The following is a 10,208-nucleotide window of genomic DNA, read 5'->3' as shown; positions in this document are numbered from 1 at the left end:
AAGAAAAATACCGAAATATCCCAACTGACGGAGAGCGCAAAAGGCGCCGAAAAGAAAGGCTTCAAGAAGGTAGAGGATGTATATGCCAAGCAGTGTGAAGCCGCCAAGGAACTGTTCTTTAAGTGCGGCTGGAGGGCAGCCGTTGAGAAGCTCGGTCATGACCCACAGACCGAGGTTTTCAACCCTCCAGCCTACTTCATACCGAACTCCCTTGTGGAGTATGCTAATGCCATGCAACAGCAGTTTCTTGAAGGCTCAGATTCTGATGAAGACTCTGCCTCTGAGGATACTCCGGTTGCCAATGTGGATCAGTCAGTTCGACTGGAGCCCATGGTGGAAGACCTGACTATTGAACTTCCAGGGGAAACCGTGGTTCCGACCGAAACCACCCTTGCGACCGTGAGCGAGCTCCCGTCTGAAACCGGTCTTCGCGTTGATGCCGATGCAGCTTTTGATGCCGAAATTGAAGACCTTTTCTCTTGATTTTGTACTTTTTCTCTTTTTTTTTTTTTGCTACCTTTTGTCTTTGTAACTGGGCTAAGCCCCTTTGTAATTGCTTTTCAATTAATGAAAATTTTGCTTGTACTCTTATTCCGGTTTTGATTTGTATGCTTGCATTTGATCTTTTCATGTCCAACATTTATCTCGGTTTTTGCTTGTTCGAACTAACTTATGCTTACCAGCCAACCACTCCTTAGCCGACATAATTACTTCGGCTGAGGAGTACACAGATTTGGTTTAATCCAGCCAACCACTCTTCGGCCATACCCTTACTTCGGCTGAAGAGTACAAAGAGTTGGTTTAATCCAGCCAACTACTCTTCAGCCATACCCTTACTTCTGCCGAAGAGTAACAGGAGTTGGTTTATTCCAGCCAACCACTCCTTAGCCGACATAATTACTTCGACTGAGGAGTACAAAGAGTTGGTTTTAATCCAGCCAACCACTCTTCAGCCATACCCATACTTCGGCTGAAGAGTACCAAGAGTTGGTTTAATCCAGCCAACCTCTAAGTTAGTTTTTTCCAGCTAACTTAGAACAATGTTTGGTTATTCCGACCAAACGTCCTGCAGCCTGGATCCTTATCCTGGGCTTAGGAAGGGTGTTGGTTTATTCCAGCCAACCTCTAAGTTAGTTTTTTCCAGCTAACTTAGAATAATGTTTGGTTATTCCGACCAAACGTCCTGCAGCCTGGATCCTTATCCTGGGCTTAGGAAGGGTGTTGGTTTATTCCAGCCAACCTCTAAGTTAGTTTTTTCTAGCTAACTTAGAACAATGTTTGGTTATTCCGACCAAACGTCCTGCAGCCTGGATCCTTATCCTGGGCTTAGGAAGGGTGTTGGTTTATTCCAGCCAACCTCTAAGTTAGTTTTTTCCAGCTAACTTAGAACAATGTTTGGTTATTCCGACCAACGTCCTGTAACCTGGATCCTTATCCTGGGCTTAGGAAGGGTGTTGGTTTATTCCAGCCAACCTCTAAGTTAGTTTTTTCCAGCTAACTTAGAACAATGTTTGGTTATTCCGACCAAACGTCCTGCAGCCTGGATCCTTATCCTGGACTTAGGAAGGGTGTTGGTTTATTCCAGCCAACCTCTAAGTTAGTTTTTCCAGCTAACTTAGAATAAAAGGTTTGCAATATTCCTAACTTCACTAAAGCCAACTTTTACAGAGAACAACGCATGCTGAAAAGAATTGATTGTTTTATTGAAAAAAGAAATTACACATGTTTGAAAAGGAAAAAAGTTAAAAATAAAATAACTTGAGATTGGCCGTGTTCCATGGCCTAGGGATTGCTTTGCCGTCCTTGTCTTCTAGGTGGTATGCCCCTTTGCCTGCTAATCCAACCACTTTGTAAGGACCTTCCCAGTTTGGCCCTAACTTGCCATCTCCTGGTATCAAGGTGTTTTCCATTACTTTGCGCAGTACCCAATCTCCAATCTTGAATTGTCTTGGATGCACCGTTTTGTTGTATTTTCTGATTAACTCTCGTTGGTATGAGGCAATGTGGACCAGTGCTCTTTCCCTTCTTTCTTCCGCAAGATCAAGTTCTAATGATATGGCTTCTCCATTCAAGTCTGGATCAAAATTTTCGCTTCGAATTGTGGGAGGCCAACTTCTAGTGGGATTACTGCTTCCATTCCGTAGGCTAAGGAGAATGGTGTCTCTCCTGTTGATCGCCGAGGTGTGGTGCGGTAAGCCCATAAAACATGAGGAAGTTCGTCCGCCCACTTGCCTTTTGCCTTCTCTAACCTTTTCTTCAATCCATCCAAGATGACTTTATTTGATGCTTCTGCTTGGCCATTTGCTTGAGGATATGCCGGTGTAGAATTGTAGAACTCTATCTTGTACTATTCACAAAAGCCTCTGAAGATTCTGCCGTCGAACTGAGTGCTATTGTCTAAGATTAGGGCTTTTGGTATGCCAAATCGAGTGATGATATTCTGCCAAACGAACTTCTTCACATCTTTTTCTTTGATTGATGCCAATGATTCTGCTTCCACCCATTTTGTGAAGTAGTCTGTTACCGCGAAGAAGAACTTCTTGTTGCCAGGTGCTGTTAGAAGTGGTCCTACTATGTCCAAGCCCCACATTGCGAAAGGCCATGGGCTAGTCAATGGTAGGAGTTCTCTAGCTGGTTGATGTATTTGGTGCGTGAATTTTTGGCATTTCTCACACTTCTTCACATATTTCTCTGAGTCTGCCTGCATGTATGGCTACCAGTATCCTTGTGAAATGGCCCTGTAAGCTAGCGATCTTCTTCCTTGATGGCTTCCGCACACCCCTTCGTGTATTTCAAACAAGAATGCTTCCACTTTGCTGGGGTGAACACACTTTAGGTAAGGTCCTGAGAATGATTTCTTGTATAATGCCGAGGATGGGGAGAGCCAAAATCGCTGTGATTTTGCTATTATTCTGTTAGCTTCTTTTTTCTCTTCTGGTAGGATGTCGTCTTTTAAGAACAGGATGATGGGATCCATCCAAGAGGGGCCTAGTTTTGTGCAACATACCTCTTCTGTTTCGGGGTCTTCTATGCTTGGTCTAGGTAGGTAGTCGATTAGTAGTGGATGAGGTATGGAGGAATCTGCCATTGAGGCGAAGCCTGCTAGTTCGTCTGCTCTGCTGTTTTCCTCCCTGCCGATTTGCTCTATCCTTACTACTTCAAATTTCTTGATTTCTGCTCTGACCAACTCTTGGTACTTGGCCATTCTATCATCCTTTGCTTCATAGTCGCCAGAAATTTGATTTACCACCAGCTGTGAGTCGCTGTAGACCATTAGTTCGGTGGCCTTCATGTAGTATGCTGATTTGAGTCCTGCGAGAAGCGTTTCATACTCCGCTTCGTTGTTTGATGCTGGGAAGCCAAGGTTGATTGCTTGCTCTACAACCAGGCCATCTGGAGAGATGAGGACTATGCCAAGTCCTGCACCATGCCGGTTGGATGCTCCATCCACAAATAACTTCCACATCTCTCCAACGAACAACTTCCAGCAAGTGGAGGAGTCAGATGATGTCGTGGGGTCAAGAATGGTTTTTTCTTCAAGGTCCATGCTTGCTGTCTGCCCCTCGCCATCTGATTGGATTGTTGGTGAGTTTTGGTCTGTTTCTTCCTTGCTGTCTTTAGTCTGGTCTGCCTTGGATTTTGACCGAGTGCTTTCTGCTAGGGGCTGCACTATTCCGGCGTCAACTTCCATCCCTAGTTCGGTTGTGTCAGTTAGGTCGACTGGGCAGATATGATGACTACCAGGAGTAAACTCTGCGATGAAGTCTGCCAAAGATTGGGCTTTTACTGCGGTTCTGGGTTGGAACTTGATGTCGAATTGTCCCAACTCTACTGCCCACTTCAAAATTCGCCCAGAAAAGTTTGCCCTCTCGAACAAAGCTTTTAGTGGGAAAGCTGTGAGGACGACTATGGTGTGGGCGTGAAAGTAGTGTGCCAATTTCCTAGAGGCCATCATCAAGGCTAATGCCAGTTTTTCCAGTGGCAAATACCTTGTTTCGGCTCCCAGCAACGTCTTGCTGGCATAATAGATGGGCAAGTGTTGGATTCCTTCTGCACGAACCAACACTGCGCTAACTGCGTGCTGAGAGACGGCCAGGTATAAGAAGAGTTCTTCACCAGGTACTGGGGTAACAAGCAGTGGTGGGGAAGACATATATTCCTTCAAGCTTTCCAGAGCTTGGTCGCATTCTTCATCCCACTCAAACTTGGCTTTTAAGGCATGAAAAAATGGTCGTAGTCTGTCTGACGACCGGCTGATAAATCGGTTGAGTGCAGCCGCCATGCCGGTGAGATGCTGTACTTCTTTTACAAACTTGGGTCTCTCCAAATCTTGGATTGCTTTGATCTGGGAGGGGTCTGCTTCTATACCTCGGTTGGTCACCAGGAAGCCCAAGAATTTGCCAGATCCTACTCCGAATGCACACTTGGATGCGTTGAGGCGCAACTTGTGTTTCTTCAAGATTTCAAACATCTCTCCTAAGTCCTTGAGATGGTCATTCTCATCTTTGCTTTTGACCACCATGTCGTTGATGTAAGCCTCCATTATTCTGCCTAACAATGGCCCTAACAATGGTTCAAACATCTTGGTGACCATCCGTTGGAATGTTGCCCCTGCGTTCTTCAGGCCAAAGGGCATGACCTTGTAACAATATAGTCCTCTTGGAGTCGTAAAGGACGTGACCTCCTGGTCTGGTTCATGCATGGCGATCTGGTGGTAGCCTCTCTATGCATCCAGGAAGCTAAGTCGGTTGTGCCCCGCCGTCAGGTCTACCGGTTGATCTATCCTTGGTAGAGGAAAGCTATCTTTTGGGCACGCCTTATTGACTGTTTTGTAGTCGACACAGACACGCCATTTGCCATTCTTTTTTGGCACTACGACTGTGTTGGAGATCCATTTTGGGTAGTGCACTTCTCTAATTGCTCCTGCCTCCAGCAGGTTGCCTACTTCTTCCGCCACTATTTCGGCATGGTGAAGTGCTGATCGGCGAGTTCGTTGAATGACCGGCCTGGCAGATGGTTGGACATTGAGTTGGTGACTGATGAAGTTTGGATCAATGCCTGGCATGTCGTAGGGTGTCCAGGTGAACACTTCGATGTTAGAGGTTAAGAATTCCAAGACCTCTAATCTCTCAGTGCTGGACAACGACGAGCCGATCAAGAAGAACTTATCCGGGTTCTTTTCATCTATTTTTACCTCCACCAAGTCCTCCACTGCTTTCTGATCAGCCTCTTTGCCGATGTCCGCGAATAATTCATTGCTTTCTAGTTCTTCCACTGAATGAACGTATCCTTTGGTAGCGCGGCTGCCATTCACCATGGCGAAACATTGCTTTGACATGATTTGATCTCCATAGACTTCTTCGATTACTCCGGTGTTGTTGGGAAACCGCATCACTTGGTGGTAAGACAATGCCACTGATCGCATGGCATGCAGCCATGTTCTGCCCAAGATGATGTTGTAAGTTTAGGGGACCTTCAATACCCAAAACTCCACTTGTTTTGTCACGCTTCCTGCTCTAACTGGGAGAATTATCTTACCGACGGGCCATTCTGGCATGGAGTTGAATCCAATTAGGGGAGATACGGCAGGCGCCAAGTCTTTGTCTTGCAGCTTTAATTGTTTAAATGTCTCGTAGTACATGATTTCACATGAACTACCCTGGTCAATCAAAATCCGTTTGACGTCAAAATCTTTGACTCGGAGAATGACGACTAGGGCATCATTGTGAGGACAGTATATTCGATCCAAGTCTTTATCCGAAAAAGACATGACATTTGTTGCCTCTGTTTTCCCCTTCTTGATGGCAGGTTGGGCACTTAGCACTTCTCTAAAGTGCTCAGCCTTTTTGATTGATCCCCTGAGCTCGCATACACGCTCAGGTTCAAAGACTCCATGTATCACATTGATAATGCCTTGAGATGGGGGGTCGATTGGCATTCCGTTGGGGTTATTGTGATCCTGGGGGGCTGGCTGCGTCCCTCCTTCAATGTATTTGTCCAAGTGACCTGCCGCTACCAACTCCTCCAGGTGCTGTCTCAATGGTGTGCAATTCTCAGTTCGGTGCCCTTTTTCTTTGTGGAAGGTGCACCGTGATCTTTCGTCATAGTCCTTCTGAACATTCCCTAATTTGGCTGGCCACTTGACGAAAGGCTCGTCTCTTATTTCGCTAAGAATCCGATATATCGGTTTCTTAAACACCGTGGTTATGGCGGTGCGGATTCTTAACCATCTTTTATCCGGGTCTTCTCCGTTATCTCGCCAGCCACGTCCGTTTCTGTTACTTCGATCTACTGTGTTGACCTTTGCTGAGGTCTTCTTTTCTGGTACTGTGATTGCCCCAGATTTTGCTTTGGCGCGTGTGCCATCCTCTTCTACCCTGATGTGCTGATGCACTCTTTCCATCAGGGCTTCCATGGTGAGGGGTGGCGTCATGGTGATTGAGTCCCTTAGTCTGTTCCCAACTGGAAGGCCTCTTTTATACTGCGCAATGGCGAGATTGGTGGGGCAGTCCCCAATTTGATTGAATGTCTCCCAATAGCGACTATTGTACGATCTGAGGGTCTCTTTATCGCCCATGTCGATGGAGAGCAGTTGGTTGATTTCCACCAGGGTTTTAGTGTTTGTTCGGAACCTTGTTACGAAGGCCTCTGCTAATTGCGCCCAAGAGGCTATGCTGCCCTCAGGAAGTTTCTCGAACCAAGTCAAGCCTAGGTCGCCAAGGCTAGACGGGAAGAGTATGCACATTAAGGCCTCGTTTCGCCTGTATACAGCCATGACTTGGCGAAAGTGGCTTAAGTGTGAGTACGGGTCCGTCTTCCCTTCATATGTAGTGAATTTCGGCTGAAGGAAGCCTGACGGTAGGGGCGCATTTTCAATCGCCGGAACAAACGGTGAAGTCTGTAGCCTTGCTAATGCCTTGTCCGTTGGTTCGTAGGCAGGGCGCGGTATTGGCATTCCAACCTCGACGCTTCCATGCGTCCGAGGAGCCAACCGCTGTAAGGCAGAAACTCTGTACGGATCTCGCGCCCTGGCATCCTTCTTGCATCGTGCTTTCTCTTCGAGCACGGTTCGTAAGTCGGATGATCTGGGTAATTCCGTCTGTCTAGATCTGGTTTGGTGCGAATGCGAGGTCCAATACGTGCTTCCTTCAGTGTATGATCTTTCAGATCTCGTCCTCTCAGACCTGGAGTGACAAGTTCTGGAAGACCAGGATTGAGTGTCGCCTGTCCTGAGACTTCTGCTTTCTCCTTGCGAGGGTGTAGTATTCCTACTACGATTTTCTGAGTGACGAGGGGGCGTCTTGTTTTTGCGCCCCTCTCCTGTCGCCACTTCTTTTTTCTTCATCTGGCGTTTCAAGGCCTCCATGTCCGCCGCCATCTTTCTTATCAATTCATCTTGTTCTTTCACGCGATCTTCCAGAGCTTGAGGGTCAATCCTCCGCCTTTGCCTGTCGGGACTTTGAGAATGAGATTGACGGGGGCTGTGAGTCCATCTTCCCCTAGTATCTCTCCTGGAGTTATGTCGTTGGGACTCCAAGTCCGCCATGGGAGGGACAGAAGGTAGTCCTTCACGCCTTACGCCTCCATCTGGAGTTGGCCCGTCGACGGCGGACTGCGGCAATTCTTCTATGTGTGCCATTGATTGTAAAGGGGAAAAGCTTTAATCAAGAGGTTTTGTTCTGTCTGTTATTCCCACAGACGGCGCCAATTGTACGGGAAAGAAATATACCTTCTTGTATAATCCTGTTGACTAAGTCTGTGCTCCTCCGTACGACGTCGCTTTGTCACCTGAAAACACAAATGTGAGCTAGCCGGCGGGTGTGTGCCGGAAACCTCTCCGATGCCTAAGTCAGCAAACTTGACAAATAGACAAAGCTCAATGCATTCAGAAAGCAAAATTATGTGTTACCTCCTCCAAGGTGATATTTGTGAGCTTTTTATAGGTTTCGAGTGGTACAATCTTACTAGGACTACTACTTCTCCATGTAGAGTCCTCCTAGGATTCATACTCCTAAAGGATAATGCTTATCCTTTAACACCCCCCCCCACTGCTTAAACCAAGTGGGATGGTTTTTATCATGGTCGAACTATCATATGACCGAAATAACACTGGCTATGCTGAGCCGCAGAGTAGGCCGAGCTATCCCTAGTTCGGTTCTTTCATGTACAAACCATGGTATGTATAGACCGAACTACCGAGTAGCAAGGTCCTGACCGATCTATCCAGAATGCGTAATGACCGGACTAATTATGAGACCGGACTAACTTCAAGTTGTACAGACCGAAGTAACTTAACATCTTTTCTGGGCCGGAGTAACTTTTATCTCTCTCGGGCCGGAGTAACTTTATCTCTCTTGGGCCGGAGTAACTTTGTCTCTCTTGGGCCTTTTTACCCGGTCCTTCATACTTTGGGCCATAAAGTCCATCTCATAGCTCGGCCCAATTTTTACCAAAAATTACCCTCTCACATGTCATTTTGGATTAGATTTTTTTTCATATTTACATTTCAATATGAAAAATTTGAAGGACCTGTGGAGTCCATCACAAGATCATTTTAATAGTTTGAACAATTCATTTTTCAGGGCTCGTTGAATAAAATATCCATAAAAAAAAATTAAGATGATCGGATATCAGTAGTTACATATTTGAATCAACACTACAAGAATTTTTACTTTTGGCGACTAAATTTTTAGTCGCCAAAAGTCATATTTTAGTTGCCTTAGTCTTTAGCGACTAAATTTTTTGGTCGGAAAATTAGTAGCCAACGAGTAGTCGGGAAATATAATTGCCGACTTAACCTAATTTAGTCTCCAATAGGTTTGAAAATTAATTAAATAAATACATTTTTGCCGACCAATTTTTTTGTCACCAAAAGCCAATTATTTAGTGGCCGAAAAAATTTTAGCTACTAAATTTTTTAGTCGCCAAAAGCAAATACTAGTGTTTTGGCTACTAAAATTTTAGTCGCCTAAAGTCAATCTTTTTTGGCTACTAAAATTTTAGTTGCCAAATACTATTTCTTTTGGCTACTAAAAATTTAGTCGCCTAAACTTCAATATTTTTTGCTACTAAAAATTTAGTCGCCTAAACTACGACATTTTTGGCTACTAAATTTTTAGTCGCCAAAAGTCATATTTATTCTTCAACTTTTGGTTTTAGCTACAAAATATTTTAGTCGCCAAATGTTTGATTTTCTTTTGACTACAAAACTTTTAGTAGCCAAAGGTTTGATTTTCTTTTGGCTACAAAACATTTAGTAGCCAAATGGTTGTTTTTCTTTTGCCTACAGAAAATTTAGTAGCCAAATGTTTGATTTTCTTTTGGCTACTAAACTTTTAGTAGCCAAATGTATGTTTATTTTTTTTCCCTTTTTATTTGCTACAAAACGTTTAGTCGGCAAAAACATGATATTATGTTTTATTGCTAATATTATAATGTGTCCATAACCTGTCTGTATTCCATTCAACCTGTAATATGTATACAAATAAAATGATACATAAATTATCAATCATTACACAATCTGCATCCGTATACAAAAAATAAGTTACTTTAACTGTCCAATTACGTACAAACAAACTATTGTCCAAACTAAAATAATAATTCCATACAACATATTCAATCATACAAAAAGTAAAGCCCTCTATATACAAAAATTACATTTACTATACCATGTGAAATGACCATTTGGCATGGTACAAATTACCATCGTAATCTGTACCACGACAAAAGGTGATGTATGTACCAAGCCAAAAATACATCTATGTACCACGACAAAAAAATCAATTTAGTGGACGGTGTCAAAAGTTGATCTATCTACCATGCCAATAATTATTTGTTCGCTGCCAATAGTTTTCTGTATCAGGAATAGTTAACTGCACAAAAGCTGGAGACGACAAAAGTATTATATTACTTCTATACAAAAGTACAATTTCTTCTCCATACACCAAAATATCTCTGCAAGTCCACGCAACGAAGTCATCTACAAAAAACAAAAAAAAAAAATTAGAATTAGACCTAAAAATGCCCAACTTCATGAATGAATTTGGGAACAAGTGACAAATAAAAATAAGTGAGAAGCAACCTTCCATAATGAATCAATTATCAGTCATTGTACAATCTTTCTATAGTCTTTTGTTATAAGGAACATCCTTAAATTCAGAACAATCATTACTAAATCTTTCATTAGTAACATATAGCAAATGTAACAA

The sequence above is a fragment of the Camellia sinensis genome, chromosome 6 (assembly GCF_055761805.1).
Source record: "Camellia sinensis isolate YWXY chromosome 6, ASM5576180v1, whole genome shotgun sequence".
Lineage (NCBI taxonomy): Eukaryota > Viridiplantae > Streptophyta > Magnoliopsida > Ericales > Theaceae > Camellia > Camellia sinensis.
Note: the sequence above shows the minus strand (reverse complement) of the source record.